Source organism: Protopterus annectens, chromosome 1.part1 (assembly GCF_019279795.1).
Source record: "Protopterus annectens isolate FY-2018-M chromosome 1.part1, PAN1.0, whole genome shotgun sequence".
Taxonomy (NCBI): domain Eukaryota; kingdom Metazoa; phylum Chordata; order Ceratodontiformes; family Protopteridae; genus Protopterus; species Protopterus annectens.
The window spans coordinates 1783260712-1783288081 of record NC_056726.1 but is presented as its reverse complement, the minus strand read 5'-3'; the positions used below and the strand labels follow the sequence as shown (position 1 = coordinate 1783288081).

The 27370-nt window shown below is 39.2% G+C and overlaps 1 protein-coding gene across 9 annotated transcripts in view; it reads left to right on the top strand.

Moving 5' to 3' along the window:
- Positions 1-27370, top strand: part of FGR (FGR proto-oncogene, Src family tyrosine kinase) — a 2305304-nt gene that overhangs the window by 156287 nt on the left and 2121647 nt on the right. For 2 of the 9 annotated variants that reach the window (XM_044084611.1, XM_044084576.1), the window contains exon 1: positions 15249-15616. The exons of the other annotated variants lie outside the window; for them this stretch is intronic. The gene's annotated coding sequence lies outside the window, so the exon portion shown is untranslated. Of the gene's footprint in view, positions 1-15248; positions 15617-27370 lie in introns of those variants that run through there. 9 annotated transcript variants of the gene reach the window in all.

Below are 27370 nucleotides of genomic sequence, written 5' to 3'. Positions count from 1 at the left end.
TGCAAGGGATCCACTATCTGTCAGCCTGGGATGACATGCTCAACAGACCTCGATGCTTTGCCATAGATGGTCTTCATCTGTCACCCCTGGGATTTCAGCTACTGGCCAAGGCTTTTGCCAACCCCATAGTGTGCTTTTTAGGTGATGTCTCAGGGACAAATTTTCCAATGAGAAAACCCCATCTATAGACAAGATCGAGGTTATGCTGCTAAATAGTAGGAATGTCAAAACAAATCTCCACTCATTGGAAGCTGTCCCCACCTTGGAAGATGCAGACATTTGCGCAGTCACAGACACCTGGTTCAAGGCTGTGGAGAGAACCACAGCCATACCAGGCTAAACAACTTTCCACATGTTTAGACCTCAAACTTGAAGTGTGCAAAGTAACTATTCCATAAGGATACATGCACATCCAGACTGGTTAAATAGTATGATTCCCTGGAGTAACTTCAGGTGCTATTGACTGCTTGTAGGGCACCTAATCAAGTCATTTCCAGTTACAGAAGCACCTCCATGAATCAGGACACCCACTGTCCTTATTTGGATCTACTTGAGTCTGTCAAGATACATGCAAACAACATGGTTTTGGGTGACTTTTGGACTAATTCTGAGCATATCTGGGAATTCTCACCCAGGTTCCTAACATAACTAAAGAAAGCCTTGTGATTATCCTTAGTGTCCTGTGCAATTTTTCTCTCAAAGCTGGCCTTAGACGATTTTATGAGTGCCCGTAGTTTTTTGCTAATACTGATCAGAGATGCCTTCCCTTTTTGGAATTTTGCTCTATCATGTAGTAGCTTCCTCCTTCTATTGTATAGTTTGTTTATGGCTGGGGTCCACCAGACAGGATGTCTGCCTTTGGAGGATTGGGTCTTGGTCTTATTTGGGATTGCATGATCCATGCATTCCTGAAGGTGTTCATAGAATGCATTTATAAAGGATTCTGCGGTCTGGGCCGTATTTTCCACAGGCCCGGGGGCTTTGAAGGATTCCACCTCGGTTTTGAGGAGTGTGAAATTTGCTTTAGAGAAGTTTTTCACTGTGGTTTTCAGGGCAGGGGGTGGAGTCGGGATGTGAATATCCAGTGAGATTAGTTTATGGTCTGATCTTAACAGTGAGGGATACACTTCTGGTCTGGAGCATAGAGTCCCCATGTTGGTGATGATCAGGTCCAATATGTTTTCCCCTCTTGTGGGAGTGGTAACAAGTTGTTCCATAGCATTTGAGTTTATAAATTCTAGGAACCTTTGGGCTAGGGTGTTGGAGCTAGAGTAATGCTCCCAGTCTATGTTTGGGTAGTTGAAGTTGCCCAATATAATGGTGTTTGGAGAGACCTTCATATTTTCCAGTGTTCTCAGGAAGGCCGAGTGGGGTTCCTGGGTTTGGGAGGGTGGTCTGTAGCAGGCTATAAACTGGAAGGCAGTTTTATCCACTGTTAGTTGCACATGGATAGTCTCTGATGCTTCATGCTGTGCCACTAACCTGAAAGTGTGGGTATCTTTGACGAATATTGATACTCCCCCTCCTTTTGTGGTTCGGTCCAAGTTTTGGGGCCGAAAAGCATGGTATGAGGTATAACCTGGTAGTGCTGGGGTGCTCTCGGGAGCCTTGAACCAGGGTTCTGTTACTGCACCGATATCGATGTTCTCCATGCTTTGGAGAGTTTCGAGTGCGTGCATCTTGAGGTTTAGACTTCTGGCGTTGAGTAGCATTACTCTTAGTTTCTTATCCCTTGTGATACCTATGGAGGTGGGTTTGTCTTCTGAGCCTTGCCTAAAAAAGGCACTATGGGGGTAGCAAGAGCCTTTGCCAATATCTGAAAGCCCAGGGTTGACAGGTGCAAGCCGTCCCTAGTGAAGCATCGTGGCTTGTCGAGCATGTCATCCCAGGCTGACAGGCATTGGATCCCCTTTGAATGACACCAATACTTAAGCCAATTGTTGAAATTGATCATCTTGTCTTCATATTGTGGCATCATTCTTGGTGAGGGTAAGATGCTACTCAAGGTCAGGGTCATACCGGCCTGGGCTACATGCTCAGAGAGCTCCTCTATGTCTCTTTTCATGTAGTCCAGGGAGGTATGTCTCAGGTCATTCACACCAGCATGGACGATGACTGAGTCATATTTGTACTTGCCTTGGAGTGACCTGAGTGCTTGTGTTATGTGGCGGATCCTAGCGCCCACAGGCAGCTCACTGTGACCTTCTCCTTGTTCAGCCTGGTGAGCGTGACGTCAGTGTGCCTGATGATAGAGTCACCTATTACAAGTGTATCAGATATGTTGTTTAGCCTTAAGGGCTGTGACTGTTCGGCACACTGGCTTTGTGAGCTATGTGTTGCACGTGTTTTGTTTTGGGGTAGCGGTTGCTTGGGTGTCTGCTTTGGAGGTCTCTGCTGCTTAGGCAGATTTTTATTTAGAGCCTCCGAGTATGTTTTTGTGTGTTTATGTGTTTGGTTTGCTGTCATGGTAGGTCTATGTGAGACTGGAATTGTAGTGAGTGTGGTTTCCTTCTCCTCCTGACTGGTTTCGCCAGTACTTCGTTGAGAGAGCTTAGCCTCCAGTATGGCTATATGGTTGCATCTCTCACATGTGTTGGAATTTGTTGGGAGGAGGAGAGGGTTGTCTGTGTACATGAGGCAGTTGTAACATTGCCTCAAGATTCCCAGATTCACCAGCTGGACCGAAGAGGAGATTGACAACTGACCTTTGGACATGCTAGAATAGTATTGGGAATTCCTTTATAATTGAAAAAAAGGCCAGTGGGCAACAAGGTACTCAAGGGGAGTTTGTGAGGGTGTAGTGCTTTTAATTTTTTAGTGCTGACTTATATAATTGCTTTAGTGAGCAAGTGCCAGGTAACTTAAATGCAATGTGTTACAGGTAACTTAAATGCAAAAATGACAAACAGTTACTTTCTTTCAAGTGAAACAAGGAAATAAGTACAGTAAGCAATGCAGATATCACTAGGGATCCACAGAAGCGCTGAAAAGCTGCGTTTTAGATGGAATTAGCGTTTCAGGGAAATAACAAGCAAACAAACAACAAGCATACAAACAAAGCTAGATTCAGCAGGCCTGGATCTAGTCTATGCTACAGCAAACAAGGTGTACCAGTTTCAGTAAGAAACAGTTCAAATATGCAGACACTATAAGCCTTTAACCAGAAATTCCCAGCTCAGAAGGGCAGAGTCCAGCCTCTCCTCCCACAAGAGTGCAGACCCCGAACCCTTTTAATGTAAAATAACTGGCCTGAAGCCCAAGTGCTTAAACCAGAATTAATACACTTTTAGAATAACAGACACTGAGCCCTCAGTCAGCAGTTCCCAACTTAGAAGGATGTAAGCTACCTGTTCTACCACTACAGTGCAGACCACAAACCTTCTTAATGTAAAACAACTGGCCTGAAGCCCAAGTGCTTAAACCAGAATTAATACACTTTTAGAATAACAGACACTGAGCCCTCAATCAGCAGTTCCCAACTTAGAAGGATGTAAGCTACCTGTCCTGCCACCACAGTGCAGGCCACAAACCTTCCTAATGTAAAACAACTGGTTTGAAGTCCAAGTGCTTAATCCAAAAGACTTAGAATGATAGCTACACTTTAATCAAGTTACTACCAAGCAGTAATAAATACAATTTAATACTTTAAAGAATGCCTGGATTAGTGCTCAAGTTATACAAACAAAGCTAGATTCAGCAGGCCTGGATCTAGTCTATGCTACAGCAAACAAGGTGTACCAATTTCAGTAAGAAGCCGTTCAAATATGCAGGCACTATAAGCCTTTAACCAGAAATTCCCAGCTCAGAAGGGCAGAGTCCAGCCTCTCCTCCCACAAGAGTGCAGACCACGAACCCTTTTAATGTAAAATAACTGGCCTGAAGCCCAAGTGCTTAAACCAGAATTAATACACTTTTAGAATAACAGACACTGAGCCCTCAATCAGTAGTTCCCAACTTAGAAAGATGTAAGCTACCTGTTCTGCCACTACAGTGCAGACCACAAACCTTCTTAATGTAAAAAACTGGTCTGAAGCCCAAGTGCTTAAACTAAAAGGCTTAGAATGAGTTACACCAAGCAGTAATAAATACAACTGAGTACTTTTAAAATGACGCAAAAGCAAAATAAAGTAGGAAGAAACACAAATACAGTAAAAGCAGATAATTTTTTTTTTTTTTTTTTGTATAACTGCATTGACACGGCTGTACCTGACAGGAGCAAAACACGCTCCTCATGGCAAAGCAAACCTTCCTGGTGGACATCTGCCATTAATAGGTTTTACAATAAGAGGTAGACATTGCTGTCTAAGAGTAGGAAGGAGGGATCCCCCCCTTAAACTGGAAACACTCCCTTCTCAGCTTAAACAAGCAAATAAATGTTGTTGTGAAGTCCTGCAAAACAAAGTATGGGACCAAATTAGCCTCCTCCACAAAACACAACCACAACCCATTCTTTAGTTACATATGTAAGCTAAAAGGAAAGGCCCAGATTGTTGCTGAACTCGTATTTATTGATACTACACACACTGAGGCTGCAGATATGGCTTACTTGTTGGCCAACAGGTTCTGTGAAAACTTCACTCCCCTGTTCCCACCACATGTACCCCATGACATCCCTATGGCCTGTCCCATACCTTGTATCTCTAAAGAGCAGATCATAAAATGGCCTCTCTAAGGACAAAAACACAGCATCTGCAGGACCTGATAATATCCCAGGCTGCATCCTACATGGGATCTAGCATGGATTAGCAACACCATTGGGAACTCTTTACAATCATAGTGTAACCACTGGCTGCATCCCAGCTGACTGGAAAATTGCCACTGTTATTCTCTTGCACAAAGATTGTGCATCCACTGACCCCAGAAACTATAGACATATTAGCCAGACTATCCATATCTGCAAGGGCATGGGGAAAATCATAATGGACCTCATCAACAAAGATATAGGTAATCTACAAATAGTTGACCCTAAACAGTTTGTATTTGTCAAAGGGAGATCATGCGTGTTAAACCTGGTGGACAACTTTGACTCAGTCACCAAGGACCTAGAGGAGGGGAAATCTGTACATACAACCACCTGGACTTAACAAAGCTGTTTGGCACTAACCCCCACTCAAACATCATTGACAAACCCTCCCAGATAAGCATCAACCCTTATATCATTAGATGGGTTACTAACTGGCTCACTGATAGAACTCATATAGTCAAAATAGAGGAATCCACCTGCAATAGCAGAGCTGTAACCGGTGGTATGCCACAGGGTTCAGTCCTGGGTCCTCTACTGTTTGGAAACCATTCCTCTGAAGTACAAGCACAAAGTGAATGTCTGTGGCTGACAAGGTTTGCTGTTGCCTGCAAACTGGAAGCAGTTATAGAATCTACAAATTATGTTAATATCCTACAAGAGGGTCTTACATGAACAAATGATTGTTGCCAAAGTCATGGCCTTAAACTCCATGTAAATATATGTATTATATTCCTTTCGGTAACAGCAGTGCTCCTGCTAAGTACACTATCAATAGCAAACCTTAAGTGCACACTTAGGGGTGAGAGACCTGGGCACACAGGTTTACAGCTATCTTACCCTAGATCACCATGTCTTCACAGTGGTAAGAAGGGCATTTTATCTTGCTCATGTCATAACTGAAGGGCATTGTCTCCAGAAGCAGAAGTAGTTATAACTTTCATGTACTCTTCCCTCATCAGGCCAGTAACTAAGTGCAATGGCCCTTAGGTTATGTACCTTTCCAAGCACCAATGGCAACTGGAGAGACCACAAAGGTTCCTCACAAGGGAAATTCAAGTCTTCAACATCTGTCCTACAGACTACTCAGATGTGATCTCTCCCTTGCATATGAGGCAACCTCTGACCTTGCCTTTATTGGAAATGTTGCATATCTGTAAGTCCAAATATTTCACAGGTTACTCACTGTAAAGACCTTAACATGGTATGTGACATTAATAAAACCTGCTGTAGGAAGAGATTTGTCTACCAGAGTTTAACAAACCTTTGGAGCAGTCTCACACACAATGTCAAACAGGGCACATCACTGGCCCTCTTCAGATGCAATCTGTATGATTGGATAGGTGTTGAACAGCATGAGAGACCTGGAGATTGGCATTGCTTCTTACTGTCATCTGCATCTATTAGGCTAGCAGTCAGATAACTGTATTTTATCCTAGCTGTGTGACAGCAGCAGCTGTTTTGAGTATATATGTTTCTTTGCATTTGGATGGGCAAGCCCGTCAATGCACGAGTACACAGCATTATACATTACATAACTTGTTCACTTGTTGATATCTGTTTAGCGACATCCAGCAGGCACAGGGGGCTGTAAGTAAGTGAATTATCTACTGTTCAGCCCTTACTTTTGGTTGTTTGACCAACATTATATATGTGTCGTAGTGTAGCTTTACTCACTATAATCTGGGTATGTAGGGCAATACAGACATGCACAACACATATAGGTTCATAGGTTCATAGGTTGGTACTAGGCTATCGGCCCTAAGGCCTATGCAAGCCTAGCCATAACAATTCCCTGGAAATTTTTTCCCATAATATTTATAGGTTCATAGCATATAGAAGTATATAACAGGGATGTATATATTTGTATATAGGTATGTGTGTATTGTATGTATATGTTTTATCTATATGTGTGGGGAGAGGCAAAGATGTGTGTGTGTATATATATATATATATATATATATATATATATATATATATATATATATATATATATATACTGTATATAGGCTGATAGAGATAGTGAGAAACTATATATATTTATATATATGTAAGTTTATATATATATATATATATATATATATATATCTGTATGTGATATTTTAGAATTAATCACTTGTGGAGAAATGGATTTGTTCTCTGCTTAACTAAGTGTATGAGCATGCGCAGTGGGATTTTTGGCTTGTTTGTACATTGCTAAGCAGCTCGCAAATGGGAGGGCTCATTGCTTACATCAGAGACATACTGTTGCATAAACTGACTCCAGCCAACACCTAGATGTACTCCAGTCTAGGATTTTATGTGTTACACAATATGATATCTTTCCCTGTATCTTCACTGCTGAATTTCATTCAAATTGGCTGATTTTCTAAATTTGTCTTAAGTAATTAATATGTGAAAGAGGTTAATAATAGTAGAGCACACAGAGAGTGACAGTCTGTAAAACACAACTTATTACTCCCTCACATCCAAAAAAAACTTTATACTTCTTGATTAGAACCATGAGCACTATCACACAAGGTAATTGCCTTAGTTTGTTGAGCCACAGAAGCTGCTTGACAGACAGGGGGTCATTCATCACACAATCACCTGCATGAATATGCACATTGCTATTCCTCAATTACCTAACACATACAATATAAGACAAATTCTATATTACAGTCCTGAGACTGTGTGAAATGCTCATATGCCATAGATGAGTTACTGTTACAGCAGTTACAAAGGAACACTGCTGTGTTGGGGTTGGGGAACAAAACCACATGTTCTTCTGGGATACACAATAGTCTGACTATCATTTAACCCTATTCTTTAACATCTCCCTTGAATGATGTACCAGTAATCTGTTGCAGTAGGACTGCATGAGTATTCCACGCCTACTGAATGCAAATGGAAACATGATAGTGGAATGGGTATCTTTGGTTCCATGAGGATGTCATTTCTGTCCAACTAGCCCACTATAGTTACTTGCATAATGTACCAGTTCCATACATACAATGACATATAATAATCCTGTAGACTACTGTGTAGGTTACGGACTTACTTTGCAAATGCAGCAGTTGACATGACTGTAGTTCAGGGCTGATTCTGTTTGATGCAGGCAGTACATAGCCAATACATGGATAGGGACAGAATGTGTGAGTTGCCTGGCATCAATTTTAATATATGTATAGAGTAGGAGTAAGGTGTCAGTCTGTACGTTGTCAGTGAATGTGCTATGCATTGTCTCTTAGCCAGCACCAGGGCGTACTCGGCACTCCTACATCTGCCTACAGGGACATCAGCAGGGGATTCCTCCTCCTTCGAGTCTTCCTGTGACTGTGGCTGTGGTAACCCAGGCACTGGTGGGTGGCTGTGTATCCCTTCCCTTTGCTGATCCTGCTGCAGCTGTTTCCACAGCACCAGATTGTGTAGCATAACACATACTGTGAACATCTGTACACATGTGCCTGGAGTATACTGTAGGGCTCCACCAGATGTATTGAGGCATCAGCACCATGATTCAGAAGCCCAAACACAGACTCTATGATGATCCTAGTTTGTGCATGTGCCTCATTATGGCATTCCTCTGTGTGTGTGTGTGTACATTTCTGAATGGTGTCATTACCCACGGTTCCAGGGCATAGCCAGCATCCCCCAGTAAATAGCCCTGTGGGATGTCCCCCCTAGCAAACATCTGGTACAGCTGTGATGTGTACCAGATATGGGAGTCATGATAACTCCCAGGGTTGCCAGCACACACATTCAAGATAATCCCCTGGGCATTGCACATAACCTGGCAGTTGATGGAGTGGTACCCAATGCAGTTAACTTAGATTGTACCTTGCTCACTAGGTGGTGCCTTGATGTATACACAAGTGCAGTCTATGGCACCCACTACCTCGGGCTAGTGTGCTACATGGTAGAAGTGTTGCATATTGCTGGCCCCAGCAGTGAGGGGAAAAGATATGTGCTCATCGGCATGTGGTAGCATAGCATCCAGGAATTGGTGGAATATCCTGTATACAGATGCCTGTGACACCCCCATCATGTCCCTAGTTGGTTTTTGAAAAGTACCTGTAACTAGTATCCTAAGGGCTACACATACCTTTGTTTCCACTGGGATGGGTTCCCCTCTGTTAGCTCTGGCTCTGATTTAAGGGCAGCAGAGCTCAGTGAGTTCTTGTAATACGTCCCTGCCCACCCTGTAGCACTCTGCATTCTCCAGATCATGTAGCTCTTGGAAGGTTACCCTGGGCCTGAACCCTCTTCTCCATCTCAGCCAAGGCCTATTGTCAGCAGCACCAGCAGCATTGACTTCAGCATCTGGCATATAAAGATGTTGCATAGCTGCAGCCGCCCCTAACATTATCTTAGTTAACATTCCCAAGTCTCTACTCCAGTGGTTCAGAGTACTGAGGAAAAATCAGACTGTAGGGAGTATGCATACTTTATGCAGTTCTGCTGTAGGTCCACCATGTGGGATTGGCTAATTATGATGCAGTTCACTTGTGTAGGATGCAACTGACATGATTTAAAGGCCCTACTTTATTGTGAGACTTGGCGCTATGCACATTGCCACACAGCATAGCTTATAAAAAAGTCCTAATTATTAATTGAATATATGTGGTTGAAAATGATAGCTGCCAATGTCATCACTGTGAGTTGGGTGGTCTGTACGCATCAACATGCTAAGCTATGTGGCATGCTGTGCAAACATGCGAGCTGAGCACTAAAAAATATTCCTAACAGTAATGGGACATACCTCCCCAATATTATCCACACCCAGTGGGAATATCATGTAGGAGCCTACACAAAGTGGATATGCAGACACGTTTGTTCCTTCTAGCAATTCAACAAATCCCTCTCATTTGCATACATATCTATGCTGACAGCCTGGAAACTACACTGTTCATAGCCGTGTGAGCTGGGTAACAGCATGAATGCACCATTGTATGGACCCAACGCAAGGTCCTACAGTACATTTTGAAAACTACATTATAAATGTTATTTTACTTTTTTTTTATTTTTCTGTTAAGCATGTTTGCATTATCTGACACATAGTGCAAACGTGGAAATTATTAAAAAAATATTATTAATTTTACATATTCCCTTCCTCTGTTACACATCCACACTGTATGTTTTCCAAATATATCTATGTGTTCTCACATATTCAGGGGAATTATGAACATATTCAGGGGAATTATGAACTTTGAGATCCCTTTCTGTCTGTGTAGACTCCTGTACATGGAAAATTTCCACGTACAGTACAGACATAGACACAGAGTCTACATGGATGCCTTTTGGCTTCTTGGATCACTCCACCTGGAAATTTCTGCATACACACAAGCGGCAGAATGCTGATGAGAGAAAACACCACCGAACACAATTTCTGCACCAACAGCAAACGAAAATAAGTTTATTTAAAATAAGCGCTTTCGGTAGAGAGCATTCTCTCCACCTTCATCAGATAATAGTTTTGTATCAAGCACCTCCTTTTATACACAGCTGGTAATTGTTTAATTAATTTACACAGTTAATAGTGAGCTGCTAACCTAAGCTGTAATAAACTGAAGGTGGTGGCTAAAAAATAAGCTACATCAAATGTATTAAAACCATTAGTAAAAAACTTATGATAAAAACTTTTTTGTATATGTACATAAGTCTATAAAAATAAGAATAAATTGACATGAGTAAATAATATTGTGCATAAATGAATAAATACATACATACTCCTGACATGGTACGCAAATTCTGTTCTTTAACTAATAATGTAAATAATGTAAATAAATACATGAATTTTAACTTTTAACTATCTATAAAATGCATTTTAAAACTAAAACTAAAAGCTCTCAAGAGGTAGAATTTTCATTTTTAATTGATTTATAATTTGTTGTATATATTCATTCATATTTATCTAATACAATAACAAGAAATTAATAATAAATCACACAATATCAAATTATTAATAACAATAATCAATAATAAATTATATAAAAATATAACATAGGGATGTAGATATAGTAGAGAAATGTATACATTATGGATAGATGTGTATTATCTCCTGTACCTGTGTAGGTAATCTTTTGTGTGTGTGTGTATATATATAATTTCGTATATATACAAATCTATAATTTATTCAACAATAATTTATGCAGAATTTCAAGGGATTTATGTAGAATTCTAACAATTTTGCATTTCCTTTAGTAATTAATTTATCTATGTTAGTGCTGCATATAGTTAAAAGTTAAAATTCATGTATTTATTTACATTATTTACATTATTAGTTAAAGAACAGAATTTGCGTACCATGTCAGGAGTATGTATGTATTTATTCATTTATGCACAATATTATTTACCCATGTCAATTTATTCTTATTTTTATAGACTTATGTACATATACAAAAAAGTTTTTATCATAAGTTTTTTACTAATGGTTTTAATACATTTGATGTAGCTTATTTTTTAGCCACCACCTTCAGTTTATTACAGCTTAGGTTAGCAGCTCACTATTAACTGTGTAAATTAATTAAACAATTACCAGCTGTGTATAAAAGGAGGTGCTTGATACAAAACTATTATCTGATGAAGGTGGAGAGAATGCTCTCTACCGAAAGCGCTTATTTTAAATAAACTTATTTTCGTTTGCTGTTGGTGCAGAAATTGTGTTCGGTGGTGTTTTCTCTCATCAGCATTCTGCCGCTTGTGTGTATTTTCAACAGTTTTATTGGTTTCACTTCGTCAAATTTCTGCATACACTAAAGACACGGACATGGAGTCTACACGGATGCCTTTTGGCTTCTTGGATCACTCCACCTGGTTAATTTGGATAAGATTCACTTGCTTATCTGGTAATTTTGATTGCAGGGCAGTTTCCCTGTTTGCTCTTGCTTGCGCACTGCTAAGCAACATTTACTGCATCTGAAAATGTTCATGCTTGTGTACACATTGCATTGCAATGTACAGACAAAAAAAAGTCATGTAGGTTTACTGAATTTCCCCCCAAGTATATAGCTCTGTGATAGCCTACAGCGGACTGCAAGGTATTCACATTTTTTCCTTATTTAGATGATTGGCTTATCTTTACAGTTTCTTTTTCAAAGTATTAGAAATCTCTCACTTGGATAAAAGATGTCCTTCTCAACAGTAGCATAGCAAGGGTGGGGCATATGATCGAGAAGCCCTGCATTCTTTTATTCAGTATCAGAATGCGGTATAGAAATGCACTTCAGTTTCCGATTCTTTTTTTTTGTTTGCTTGTTTGCTATTAAGAGCTGGGGGGGGGGGCGTAAAAGCTGAGGTTATTTTTTTTCTGTTCTTCACATAAAGAACTGGGGGGTGTCCTGAATTCACTGTTGTATAAAGCTGATTGGTACAAAAATGCCAATCATCTTTCAGTTGGCTTTCCACAATAAAAGCCAAAGTTTGTTTCTCACTTTTGAGGAAGAGCTTGGAGTGTGTGTGTGGGGGGGGGGCATGAATTTAGCTGCTGTAGAAAGCCAATTAATACAGGGTAGCCTGGGATATAACTTTTCGGCACAGTCTCACCATACAGATTTCTTACATCCTGACAGAGAAATATTTTGTGGCAGACTAGCTGAGCATGACCAGGACAGACCTTAATGAATGGAAATTGAATTAGGGTGTCTTCTAGGAACTGATCCAGCTGTGGGAAACACCTAAGGTAGATCTGTTTGCCTCAATTCCCAGCAAACAACTGGGAAAATTCTACTCCTGGACTTCATGCAAGAAAGCCTGTAGAACAGATGCATTTTCATTTTCTTGCATAGGCATGTTCCTGTATGCTTTTCTATCATTTCCACTCATTTCCAGTGTAATTATGAAGACTGAGGGAAAAACTCTCCCAAGATCATTGTGGTAACTCCCTTCTGACCCAGGCAAGAGTGGTTCTCCCTTGTTTTGGAAACGGTCAAGGGCAATTACCTCAAGCTTTCTCACAGACTGGACCTATTCACATATAACAGGAGAGGTTTGATACTTTCCAACTTGAAACAACTTCAGCTAAATGCCTGGTTGACAGAGTTTTAATACCTCTTAGGCAACTATTTTCTGAGGATGTGCAGGAGGTATTAAAGGAGGTAAAGGAACCTGCTACTTGGAAATCATATATTTATAAATGAAAAATGCGGTGGTGGTGCTGCGGTAGTGTTGTCACCTCACAGTAAGACGCTGTCCTGTTCAATTCTCAGCTAGAGCATCTTCTGTGTGGAGACATGCGTGAATGGGCGTACCTTCATTGAAGGTTGTGCATCAGGGCCAGCAACACGGCACGTAAAAATCTACTGCCAATCATTAGTGGACCAGAGTTCCGCTGTGGCGTCCCCTAACTGGGAAAAGCCGAAAGACACAACATAAATGAAAAATATTTTCTAGTTGGTGCCAAGACATGAACCCAGACCCTTTTAAGGCTGATATTTATCTGTTTCTACAAAGTTACATGAGTTATTACCCTCTGGACTTTCTTACTCCTCTAACAAGTTCATTTGTTAGACAATTTCAGCATATGTGTCCTTGGGTGCTCCCCTTTGTATGCATTCCCATTTTAAAATGTTTTTAAAAAAGGTATTACATATCAGGCCTCCTAGAAAACAAATAGCTTCACACTGGGATCTCAACTTTGTTTTGGAAAACTTAACTGTTGCTCAGTTTGAACCAACTCATTAAGATGATCTAAGTTTCTTAACATAGAAAACAGCTTTTCTGACTTCTGCAAGAAGAATGTCTAAGTTAAAAGCTGTTATTCTAGGTCAACCTTATCTCACATTCCACAAAGACTAGATTAGTATGAGAACCAATTCTTTTATGCCTAAAATGTTATCAAAGTTTACTTTGAGCCAAGCTATCCATCTCCCTGTCTTTTCTCCGCAACCTAAATGTTGTGTCTTTCGGCTTTTCCTGGTTAGGGGTCGCCACAGCGGAACTCCGGTCCGCTAATGATTGGCAGTAGATTTTTACATGCCGAGTTGCCAACCCTGACGCACAACCTTCAACGAAGGTACTCCCATTCACGCATGTCTCCACACAGAAGACGCTCTAACTGAGAATCGAACAGGACAACGTCTTACTGTGAGGCGACAACGCTACCGCAGCACTACAGGGAGAAATGATTCTTCATACCCTGGATGACCCAGACAGCTGAGATATTATTTTGATAGAACTAAAACTTTCAGAAACTCTGATCAGCTATTTATTTTTTATGAAGATTAGAAAAAAAATACAAGTTGTATCAAAGCGGACTATTTCCAACTGGATGTCACATGCTGTTACCTTTTGTTATACCCACCACAGTAAGGCAATTTCATACAGGGTCAAGGCTTACTCTCTCAGGGCCTTGGATTCATCTATGGCTGTTTGAAACAGGTTGGATTCTAGAAGCATTCTAAAAGCAGCAACTCGATCCTCTGCACATGCCTTTACTAAGCACTAGCAGGCTTTGATAGGACCATTCTCCAGGGTCTCCTGGACCTTCATGCTTCTTTCTCCCAGTCAGCATAATCTGTGGTGGTCTACCCATAAGGGGAGCTAAGGCTACTTCTGCAATTGTTAAATAAAGAACATAGTACAGTTGTATAAGTAAACTTACTATAACAGATGTTCACATGATCACTGCCGCAGTAGCTGCTCCTTCCATCCATCCCCCTTATTTTTTTATCTATTGTATTGCCAGGTTGAGGACTTTGATTTTTTTAGCACCTAGAATTGACATCTTTCAGAGCTCTAGCCTTCCTGTCTCAGTTGTCAAGAAAGTTCTGAAGGGTTGCCACCCAAACAGATGGTTTGATTTTCTTCAGCTCTGCTCAAGCTGGTAATGGCTTAGGTACACGGAAAGTGCCCTTAAGCTTTGGAACCTGGTCAGCTGTTATATCCTATGCACTAGATTAGATTAGATATAACCTATAGAGCCTACTACAGTAGTTCTTTCTCATTAAAGCCCAGTGTTTTTTCCCTGTAACAAAATCTACCTGTGTTTGCTTCATACACCCTGCTGGTGACATTAACGTCAAGCATTTTATGAGCAGAATTGACATACATTTTTACACAAAAATGCATTACTCTATTAGTCTGTTATCTATGTAATATATGGAGATCATCCACCCAATAGTGTTGAAATCTTAGTCTAAAGGACATTAATTTCTTACAGTAGACCAACATTTAGGGCATGTGATATGTGTGTGTTGCATGTAGTGTGGTAGAGAGAACAATGGGCAATGAATAACATTTCTGTTACTTTGATGAAGTGTTACAGAAGTTATATTTTCAGCTATGACTCAGCTCAAGTTCAGGAACAGATTGGTGGTTATCTGATTGCAAGATGGCCGAGCATAAGAAGCATTTAGTGTTTAGGGACATGCCTAATTCTGGGAGTAGGGATTCTGAATCATGGATTTTGGTCACACATGTTCCTATTAATTTTATGAGGCTATATGGAAGTATTGCCAAATATCCTATGGTAAAATGAAGAAACTAGAATCCACATTCTGCACTTATTTCTTTGCAGATCTGTATTTAAGCTGACTGCTGAAAAAATAGCAAAAGGATCATCCTGTCTTTTCTGACAATCAATATAGCATTTGTGTCTAACTACAAGAGTACTTCTAAAGAGCTGAGAGGTGCCTTTTGACAATAAGCAAGAAGTCTGAGGCTAACTTTTCATAGACAAAGAAGAAAATGACACAGCATGCTACTTGTTTGGTTCCACATTGCACGGCACCGTCTTGTGAAAAACAACAAAATTAATAGCATGCATTGTAGCACCTCATCCGGAAAGAAACTAGAACACTGCATTTTACACTTCTGAGTTCTGCCCAGAGATTCTGAAGACATGGAGAAACTAATTTTCAACTCTGAAACTGACAATATTTCATTATACCTGTCCAAGTAAGTATGATCATTTGCAGAATAAATATTTAACAACTATGCAGATCAGTCTGAAAGTTTACTGTCATATGTTGTTTTCAACTAAGCTATTTCTCTTTAGTTAAAATAAGGAACTGTAGGGCTGTTGGCTGCAAATGATGGCCTTAGACTTGAAGGTATAATATGCCTCCATACAGATATATACTTTGTGTGTGTGTGTGTGTGTGTGTGTGTGTGTGTGTGTGTGTGTGTGTGTGTGTGTGTGTGTGTGTGTGTGTGCGTGTGTGTGTGTGCGTGTGTGTGCGTGTGTGTGTGTGCACGCCTGTGTCTACATGTGTGTGTTGGGGTTATTAATTCAAGAAGTGCACAGTGATAATTGCAGTCCAGACAAACTTGAAATCAGCTTTAAGTACAGAATATTTGGCAGAAAAGTAACATACAAAATAGCATTACCACATGGAATAGTTATGCAGCTGATTAATGAACAGTATGAACACACTTTAAAGGAACAGACAAAGAAACTGCATGCAGTAACACTGCACTGTAAGAAATGAGGAACGTTGCTCAGTTTGTTGACTACTGATGACTTTGTGGTCGGTCTTTACAATTGTGCTTGTGTTGTATGACAGTAGGGTTCTTGTACATTGTTTCAGTACAGCTCAGATATAAACATAGTGCAGCTATAGTTAGGACTTGAAAATCTTTGTTATGTTAAAAGCAGCAGTTTGCACTCATAAACTGAACATCTCCTATGTAACTCAATGTATGAGGAAAGGTTAGTTGTGATAAGTACACAAAATTTGTTGAGAATACAATGAGCTTTTACTGAAGTATGTGACTTGCATAAAACAGATCATGAAGTGCATCGTGCACTATTTACTTACATGGGAAAATTCACTAGGCTATGTTATGTCTGAGGCAGTAAATCCAGAAGAGAGGATATGATGGGTGTATGAAACACACACCAAGGCGCTAGAGTTGATTATTCTGAAAGTGCAGTGAAATCACTTCAGTATGGACAAGCACGAGCCAGTCTATGAAGGGAAGAAAGAAAAAGAGAAAATCCCTCCCTGCAAACAGTAACTCACAGAGAGGATTTCACTCTAAACAAACAGCTATAGCTTGCTTAGGTTATCTGAAAGCAACATTTTGCATTCATTGAATGCAACTCTGAGGAACAAAAATTCAGTCAATTCATATATAGAGGATTTGTTTATTTTTAGAAGGAAAAAAACAAGGAGAGCTACCCAAAGTATACGGTCATACGGTAACATACATGACATAATTAAGGTGACAATCAAAAGATTCTAGCAGCCATTGTAAGGCATATATCAAAACAACATTAGCAATACAGGAAAGAATTGCAGCTCAAGGACCAGGGTTTTAGAGCTCCAAATCTAACACTAATGAAGGCTCATTGATTAGTGATGGTAGTCTCATGAATAATTAATTAGTTGGTTCTGGAGGCTATGCTAGCTTGGCCATTGCCTTTCTAGCAACCTGATATTGCTGTGATATATTGTTCATGAAGGCTGCTTGGTACATAGACAAGAAGACCATTTTAATGTATTATGATCTAGCTAATACAAGTTATCTTGAAATACAAGCAACAAACCATTGCTGAACTAGTTATTTGTGCCTACAGCTTCTGCCATATATTAGGTCTGTTAGTGTAAAATATGGAGATGTACTTCAGCCTAATCCACTGCAAACAACTGCTAAAATCTTTTTCTGGATGACATGTACACTAGCTGGGAGATAGTGAGTTTAAACAGACTAAACAGGGCAATGAAATGCTCATGCTAATTTACCCCATTTTCCTGAATTGTGGTCTGTCGTTATTCCTTATGTTGAGTGACCCACACGTTTTTCTGAAGCTCATCCCAAGTTTGCAGCAGTGTTTTCACTGACAGTGAGAACTGTTTCATGAATTTTCTGTCCAGACTGGTTCAAAGCATGCACTATAACTGGGATTCTAATAACAGTAGGCCTTTGGCCATTTATTTCCACTTAAATTTTCTAGACCACTACATAAATATGACTCTCAATATCATATTTCTGTACATTGTAGTATTTGATATTTTGAGGATTAATCTGGTGGAAGGTGTCCCGTAGAAGTGAAGAACAGAAGATGTGTCATAAAAACACGTCAAACCTACAGAATAAGATACGTTGTTAGGAACATTGTACCCAAATCATCATCAATAGGAACTAATTACAGTTAAATAAGGATCACGCTACAGAAACTAAAACAAACACAGTCACAACAGTGTGAGGCATTACAAGCATTATCCTTAAATTCAGAAACCGTAAAATATTTATAAACACAGCCATAATAAAAATAGAGAAATATACTACATTAAAATACACATGAAAACCTCAGCAGCTACAACCACACTATCAAAACATAAAGCACAAACCCATCTATCTGTCTATATAGTTTTTGCACTGAAATACTAAAGTAAAATTATAAACACATACAGTATGTAAGCATTTACACACTGCAATAACAATGAGTGCAGAAATACTTGCATTATATACACTGAAAATCACACAAAATGGTATCTGAAGTAATCAGAAAATGTAAAAGGAACCCAACCCCAAGATAAGATTACTGACTCACCCATAAAGAAAAACACAACAACTAAATATAACACAAAAACTGAAGTCCGTCCTTCAGCTGAACTACCCACCCATACTGCAGTGCTTGTTCATAAACTGATAAAGCAAACCTGATAAAAAGCGTAATATGTCTTATGTTACACATTAAACAAGGATATTGACAGTTTCTCAGATAAATCCATCTAATGTTATAGCTGAGGAAGTTTTATTAAAACAGTAAGTAAATAAATTAATATGTATCTGCTTAGTCAAATTAATTTGTAAAAATCACACCTAACCACCTCACTAAAAATAATTTCAGACTGGACTCTTTTAATAAAATTTGTCAAATTAGCCAAATACATTTGTAAAAATCACACCTAAAAACCTCACTAAAAATAATTTCTGACTGGACTCTTTTAATAAAATTTAATAAAATTTGTCATGCCTCAACCTTTCGTCTTCATTGGGGGGGCGCAAAATGAAGCGGATTCAACATTTAAATAGACTAAATTAACGAACTAATTACTCAGTTAATACCCAAATGAACCTTAAAATTACAGCATCAGAATTAGTACAATTGCCATAAATACATATCACTATTTTGACATCAAAGTCAAATCTACATTTAAACCAGAAATTTCTAATATGTTGGCACAACTGCTTTCCAATTTTCTGAATACAAACAACTGCCCTATTTAAGAAAGAGGTGAGAAACACTGGCCAATTAAAAAGCGATATGTTCAAATCAGTCATGAAATTAAAAAAATAATGAGATATTCTTGAAAAAATGGTGCAATAAGTGTTTCATATTTTCTATTCTTTCCATTTGGAAACAAAACATTTAATGAAAAGCTAAATTGTGCTTCAATGTATAAGTAACATTATATGCTGATTGTGCAGATGTAGAAGCGCATCAGGAAGCCTGTATATCAGGAAAAATCTCAAATCCCTTGGGTTAGTATCATGGCTTTGTCTGAAATGCTGAGCAACAGGGCTTGTCTCAGAATAGTTTGTATAGCCCTACTATCCTCCAAAATTCTGAGCCTAAGCTGCTTAGAGGGTTGCCTGAGATGAACACCTTAGGGCATATACTACACCTACCTGATAATAATTCCTTACACCCAGTGGCTAAACACTCTGGCTTTTGAATCCAGAAACACACAATATAGTGAACCAAAACAATGTAGAAGATGGCCACATAAAAAACCCTTTCAAAGTAATTTCAAATATTTATTTGCTTTCACAGTTGCAAAGATGGTTTCCTCAGACATAATTACACTTCATTAATTCAACATTTATATCACATTCAACCAATGAGGTCACAAACACAATTAAACAATCAGTCAATATATAGACATGAACATGTATAAAAATATATAAAAAATTATATAAAAAGTTTATGAAATATCAAATATATATAGAAAGGCTACTTAAAATTCTTCATTTTTTCTAGTATCTATAAATGTCTCGCTTTAAGGATAGGTTTTATAGAGATCTTATCATTCAAGCCTCTCCCTCTGTTAGCTCTCATTCTAATGATGTATTTTAATTCTGATGTTTCTGTCCTGTTCCTAATGTCAACCCCATGTTCACTAGGTTGAATTGGCTCAATTACCAAAAATTTAATGCAGCACAATTTAACTCTACTCTATCTGCCATTGACTGAAACACTCTTAAATATATCCCCTCTCGATGATGCAGTTAATAAAAAATACCATCTTCATGAATACACTAAATTCCTTTGCTCCCACGAGATAGATTAGGATGAAACCCAACTCTCCTCCCTGGCTTTCCAAAGAAACCAAGTCCCTTATGTTAAAAAGAGACAGAGCTTGGATCAAAACAAAGGAATTACCTCTACTGCACAATTATAGGCATCTCAGAAATCTAATTAAGAAACTAATCCTTAATGACAAAAGGTCCTTCTATAACTCTGACCAACTCAATTACAATTCCAGCCCCAGAAAGTTCTGGTCTACTATCAATCAAATCCTTTCTCCTGGCTGTCCCACAACCCCCTGCCCCTACCCTAACACGGGTCTATATTATAACATCGAAATCTACAAAGATCGAATGTTATAATATCAAACCCTAAACACCAAAATCCACAAACATCGAGCAGTCAGAGTAGCGATTTTTTTCCCAGAGGAAAAAAATCGCTATGCCAAGAAACATACACACAACACAAACACACACAAAAAACAGCAATCCACACACACACATACACTTAAAATCCTACACCTAAACCTAAACTAAACTTTACATATACTACTAGCTATCCACTTACCTTAACCCAACCCTAACCCTAAGGTCCGTCACTATCACACACTCACCTCACCCGTGCCCTAACCCTAACTCACCTAACCTGCCCCCTAACCCTAACCTACACACAACCGCACACTTACCTGACCCACTCCCTAACCCTAACTCACCTAACCCACCCCCTAACCTACACACAGTCGCACACTTATCTGAACCCGACCCGTAATGTTCCAACATATCGAACGCTGAAAACAGTGAAGCCACAGCAATGGCCCACCAAATTCTTTCCCTGGGAAGGAATTCGGTGTTCTGCACCTTCTCTGTTTTCAGCAATTGGACAAAACTGGTTCGATGATATAACATTTGAACTTTATAAAATTCGATGTTATAATATAGACCCCCCCAACACATCCCCCCTTGAAACAGCAACTCCCCTCAACAAGCATTTTACAGACACCATACAAGCACTCACTCCTTCTAACTGCAACACTACTTCACCACCTACCTATCCCAATCCTTCCAACAAACTTCTAGTCCCTACATCATACATCAGATCTCTTCTCCAAAAGTTCAAACCCTGCTCCCCCACTGATGACCTTCCACCTACCTTCCTCAAACTTGCCGCTGATTCTATAGCCTACCCAGTATCCATACTTATTAATACAGCTATTTATTCTTGAATCCACTGTTTCTACCCTATGGAAATCCTTTTTCACTATTCCCTTGCACAAAGGTGGCAATTCCACAGACCCATCCAACTACCGACCAATAGTGATCCTATCTCCCCTCTCTAAGATTCTTGAAAAATGCATCCACACACAACTACTCAAATACCTCTTAGGTTCATAGGTTCATACTAGGCTATCTGCCCGAGGGCATCTACAAGCCTAGCCCATTTTCAGCAAAATCTTCTCACTCTCACTCAGCATGGTTTCCGTCCCAACCACTATACCTTCTAATCCTTTACTCATAGCATTGCTGAGGCCCTAGACAACAATAAACTCATATCTTGTCTTTTCCTAGATCTTTCCAAAGCATTCAGTGCAGTCTCCCATCCCCTTCTGCTTTCTAAACTTTCAAATCTTAACCTATCCCCTTCCTCCCTTGCTTCCAGTTACTTACCCAGCAGAGAGCAATCTGTGAAATGGCATTCTTCCTCCTCTCCTTTCTTACCAGTCCATACAAGGGGTACTACAAGGTTCCATTCTGGGTCCCCTGCTTTTCACTGTCTTTACCAATGACCTCTACATACCTTGTAAACAATCCTCCCTCATCCAATATGCAGATGACTCCACACTCATCACCATCTCTGATAATACCTCTGAATTTCACACACTTTCTCAACAAGCCTTCCTATCCACAGAACAATGGTTATCCAATAATCTACTCATCGTTAACCCCAAAAAGACCAGACTCCTACTATTTCTTCCCCGATCTCTTAGTTATCATAAAACAACCTTTACTATTACGTCCTCAAACAACACCATTATTAAACCAGAAACTCAAACTAAACTCCTTGGAGTCATCATTGACGATGAACTCAAATTCAATCTGCACATTCTCCAATGCATAAAAAAGACACACCAGAAACTTGGTCTATTGTATCGCAATAAGAAGTTTCTAACCACAAATGCTAGACTCTCCCTCGCTCAAGCCCTTCTTCTCCCCTCACTTCTATATGCTGCCCCAGTACTTACCAACATTCAAACCACAACCATGAATAAATTCCAACAAACATACCACGAGATAGCTAGATTTATCACAAACTCTCCATACAATACTCATCACTGCTTAGCACTAAACTTCCTCCACTGGCCAGAATTCCCTCACCTGCTACTTCTATCACAACTTCAAATGTTACACTCCATTTTCTACAAACCTTCATCCTGTCCAGCTCTCTCTTCCGTCATCTCTATCTATACCCCTCCTTGGTCTCTCCGTACCTCCACAGAACAACTATTACACATTTACCAACCAAAAAAAAAAAACAGTAGGTAAACTACTATATAAACACACCATCGCCCAAGCTTGGAACAAACTACCAAGAGAAACGTGTTCCATCATTCACCCATCCCAGTTTAAGGAAAAACTCAAACTCCATCTACTAAACTCTAAACTCTGCCCTTGTCGAGTCCCACCCTAACCTCTCCTACCCTTCTTATATAGCCACTTTCTGTCTCTCCCCATACTGTTTGTACTCCTCCCCATTGAATAATTTTCTAAACTGTACATTTCATCACAGTAGACCTAAAACAGTCATAAATATGTAAATATTATGTTACTTAATTTTCTTTTTTTCTTTTTGCTATGTACATATTATTTTCTTTGTATCTCTGTTTTTCTTACATATGTCTTTAATATCATTGTATAAATACTTTTTGACTCAATTGCTTTTGATTTTACTAGAAACTGCATATAGGAGCTTTTCTCCTCGGGTCTCCACTGAAAACTGGTCCCAAGCCTAGTTGGAACAACCCAGTTAACAAATGTCAATAAATAATAATAAATAAATAAATACATTTAAAACCATGAGAGGGACCTACTGCAAAACACATCTAGCTAATGCATTTGTACTTATTTTATTATTTATACTATAAGTATGCTCCCTAATTTGATCCCTTAAACGTCTATCTGTTTTACCTACTCTGGCTATTGACATCATACTGATTGTTGTTATATTGGTAGGGAGAGACTGAGCATCCCTTATACTCAGCATTTTCAAGGTCAGTGACCTGGTTAGGGAACCAACCTCAATGAACCAACTGGCCCATTAGGAAGGGAGAGTTATGTTTTTATATTTTTGGAGATATCTTCAGAATATCTTTCAGTTCTGTATCACTGAGCAGTATGTGCCAATGGCATTTAGTATCTTCAGCACCCCTTCAACAAATGGGACAAACCTGGTCACAAAATATACATCTTTCTTAACTTCTCCTCTGTCTATTTCTTTAAAGAAAAAAAATGCCCCCTAACCTACCATGCTCTTCATAACAAGTCTCTGTACAACATTTTGTAAGCTTTCAGCATTATAACATCAAGATAAGAAACACCTAGAGAAAAACTATTCTTTTTTTTATCAGATTTAAGTCTCAAATTCCAGATTAGTGAAAATGACAACCCTCTTAATTATGCCTCATTTCATTTGGGAGTCAATAAAACTGCTGAAAAAAATAAAGAAAGGGGAAACATCTAGAAATATTTGTTTCTGTTCAGTCACGACATATGTTTGTACCTCACAATTTTCCTTTATTCTTTCCCTGTGGCTATTTCTAGTTTCCCACCTCATGTAACCTAACATTATATATAATATTTTTGTATATTCTTTTCATTCCATAAACCTACTCTGCACCTTCCCAGTATTCATTTAAAAATGTCATACAAAAGTGTAACGTCTTCTTTTACTTTCCTACCTCTGTCACTGAACTTGCATCATCCCCTACAGATAACAAGGTTTATCTGCATAAGTGCAGTGTAATTTATTTCCTTCCCTGTTCTTTTTTAATACATAGTTAATTTCCTTCTATAACAGCTCTTTAACTTATATTTTCCTGTCATTCTTGCAATGCACTAATATGATATTTTGTAAGAAACTCCTTGGCCATCCTTGTGTCAGCTCTAGTTTCTCCTTACTCCCTTAGTCATCAGTAATAACATCTCACTGATTTTTTTTTCCCTCCTTCGTTATGCCCATATCCCATATTACTTTTATCAAAAATCAACAGTATAAACCTTCTCAGAAGTATTTTTCCTATTTAGGACTATTATATATTCTTTCAGCTTCTTTCTTCTCCGTAAAGCTAATGCATCTGTGGTATCAGCTGCATTTTCCAGAACATTCCTCTCCTTAATAACGTGACCCTGATTTTCATGCGCCACTCTTTTTTACATCTTCCATGTCATTATACATACCTTGGCATCAACTTGTAATCCACTTTAAGCATAGTAACAGATGTCCCATTTCTTTATTTCCTTAAATCCCCATTCTTTTGAATTACATAACCAGTGCCCCCTAAATGGCCCATCTCAATACCGGGAGATTGCCATATTCCGGTAATAATGGCCACACAGGTAAAAAATGCACTCTCCAAAGCTAAGAATACAGCATCCATGGGACCAGATGACATCATGGGCTGTGTACTACATGAACTACAATATGTACTGGCACCTCACCTAAGTGTCATGTTTAATCATAGCCTCACCTCAGGTTTCGTGCCTACTGAGTGGCGCAGAGCTACAGTTATCCCACTCCACAAAGGGGGATGCACCTTGGATCCCAGAAACTACCGTTCCATCAGTCTGACGAGCCTTATCTGCAAGGCCATGGAGAGTATTATCATAGTACTTATAAACAAAGACATTGGCAATCTTCAAACACTGGACCCCACCCAGTTTGGGTATTTGAAGGGCCGATCTTGTCTCCTGAACCTGATTGACTTCTTTGAATCAGTCTCCAGAGCCATGAACAAGGGTAAGGTGGTTCACACAGCCTATCTAGACCTTGCCAAGGCCTTTGACACCATCCCCCACTCTGGAATCATAGATAAACTTACTAAGCTGGGCATTAATCCCTACATCACCCAATGGGTTGCTAACTGGCTTACTGATAGAACCCACACTGTAAAAGTAGCCAACTCCAAATCCATCTCCAGACAAGTGACAAGTGGAGTATCTCAGGGGTCAATCCTGAGACCGCTCTTGTTTGGCATCTACTTCTCTGAAGTACAGGCCAACACTAAGGGACTCTGGCTAACAAAGTTCACAGATGACTGCAAACTGGGAGCCATTATTGAATCCCCAAATTATGTGGATACTCTACAAAAGGGCCTTACAGAAACAGATGCTTGGTGCCAGAGCCATGGGCTCAAGCTCAGTGCCAAGAAATGTATAGTTATCCCCTTTGGGAAAAAATGTACCCATGAATTACCATATAGGTGGCAGTACACTAAACACCGGAAGTGTGATAAGAGACTTAGGGACACAGGTGGACAGTGGTCTCTCCTTCGATAACCACATTGCCACAACAGTCAGGAAATCCTTCTATGTGGCACACCTCATCACTAAGGGCTTTTCATCTAGAAAAAAGGAGGTTATTGTCCCACTGTACACATCCCTCATTAGACCCATTATAGAATACAATGCCCTGTTTGGTATGTACCTCTCAAGACATCTGCAACAACTGGAAAGGCCGCAGAAATATTTCACTAAAAGAATCACAGGCCTAAAGCAGATGCCCTATGCTGACCGCCTTAAAAAACTCCAGCTATACTCTGTCGCATATCGTCTACTCAGAGGCGATCTCTGCTTAACATACAAGGCCATGTTAAACCCAAAGCTGTTGGACATGCTACACTTAAAGAAATCCCAATCCCTCAGAGCCACATGCTCCAGGGATCTAAACCTTGTCATCACAATAAACAAAACATGCTGGAGGGATAGGTTCCTGACCCAGAGACTCTCCAGACTCTGGAATAGATTGCCATACATGTCAAGCAGAGTGCCTCTTTGGCCCTCTTCAAAAGGAACCTTGACGATTGGATGGGAGAAAGGAAATTCACCCCGGGGATCACGTCAGTTGCCCTGCTGGACAGGGGTCCAGGGAAGTAAATAGTGTGAGAAGAAATAGCCAGGGAATTGTTATGGCTAGGCTTGTATAGGCCCTAGGGCTGATAGCCTAGTGCCAACCTATGAACCTATGCATTAACATCTATATGATATGGAATGTCAGACCTCTAGCATCCTGTACACATCATGGATTCCAGAGCATTTTCTGAAAAATAAACTTAAAAAAACACAAGATAAAGAAATGCAAATATTTTGTGAACATTGAAAGCTATTAAAACTGTACAAATAGCAATGTTATCAGTCGGAAGTATTCTTTCAGTGATAACTCTTGGTACATTCATAGTCTTTTCCATAAATATTGTAATGTATTATAATACACATAACCCCCCACATATTATTTTTTGTACACTTTTACAAATGTTTATATCTTGAATACTGTATAACCTAGACATTTATCATTAAAACATTATTATAAGTCAGACTTAAGCTTTTACACAACAACAAGAAATTCCTCTATAAGTGCATACTTACTGAGGTATTTACAGAAATATGAACACATATGTTGAATTGTATAATTAACAGTACAAAAAATACAAGATATCTCCCCAGATGTGCAACTTACAGTGCAAATATTAAAGACAGTTTTCTTCAACATCTAAGCTTTCACTTACTGTCATGCAACAGTTTATAGGTCACTTAATTTTTGAAGTATTAGCTACATATGGAAATATTGCTTATTTTCATAATTACTAACAAACAACTAGCAATATTTCCAGTATTGTGTGATATAAACCAGTGTTAACAGCAAATTATACTGTCTCCTACACTGACGTCTAACACCATATACCTCAATAACATGTAGGTCTCTCAGTTATGAAAATATGAGCATTAATTTTAAAAATAGGAATAATATCTGCAGACAAAGATTAACTTCTCTACTCTAGGACATTCTAGACTATCAGTCTTAGTGTCATTTTGTTAATAACTCCTTGTCCTTTCTAATACTGCCTACTATTAGCTGAAATGTCACTTAGTTAAAGATGCCAGACCCAAAAGACGTTCTGGACACCATAAAGTGGTATGGGGTGAACTGGAATTATATAAAAATGGTGTTTTAGGCCTGAGTGAGTTAATCTCTCTATCTCTACAGGTTTCGTTGAACATCCCCTTTAATTTATTTATTTTTTTTATTTTACATTTGTTAACCGGGCTAGTCTAGCTGGATATATGTCCATTTTCAGTAGAGGCCCGGGGAGAAAAGCTCCAAGCATGAACAGTGACAAAGTTAACAATGCATAGAAACATAAAGAATCACAGTACAGTCTAGTATTAGTCTAAAAGCAGTTA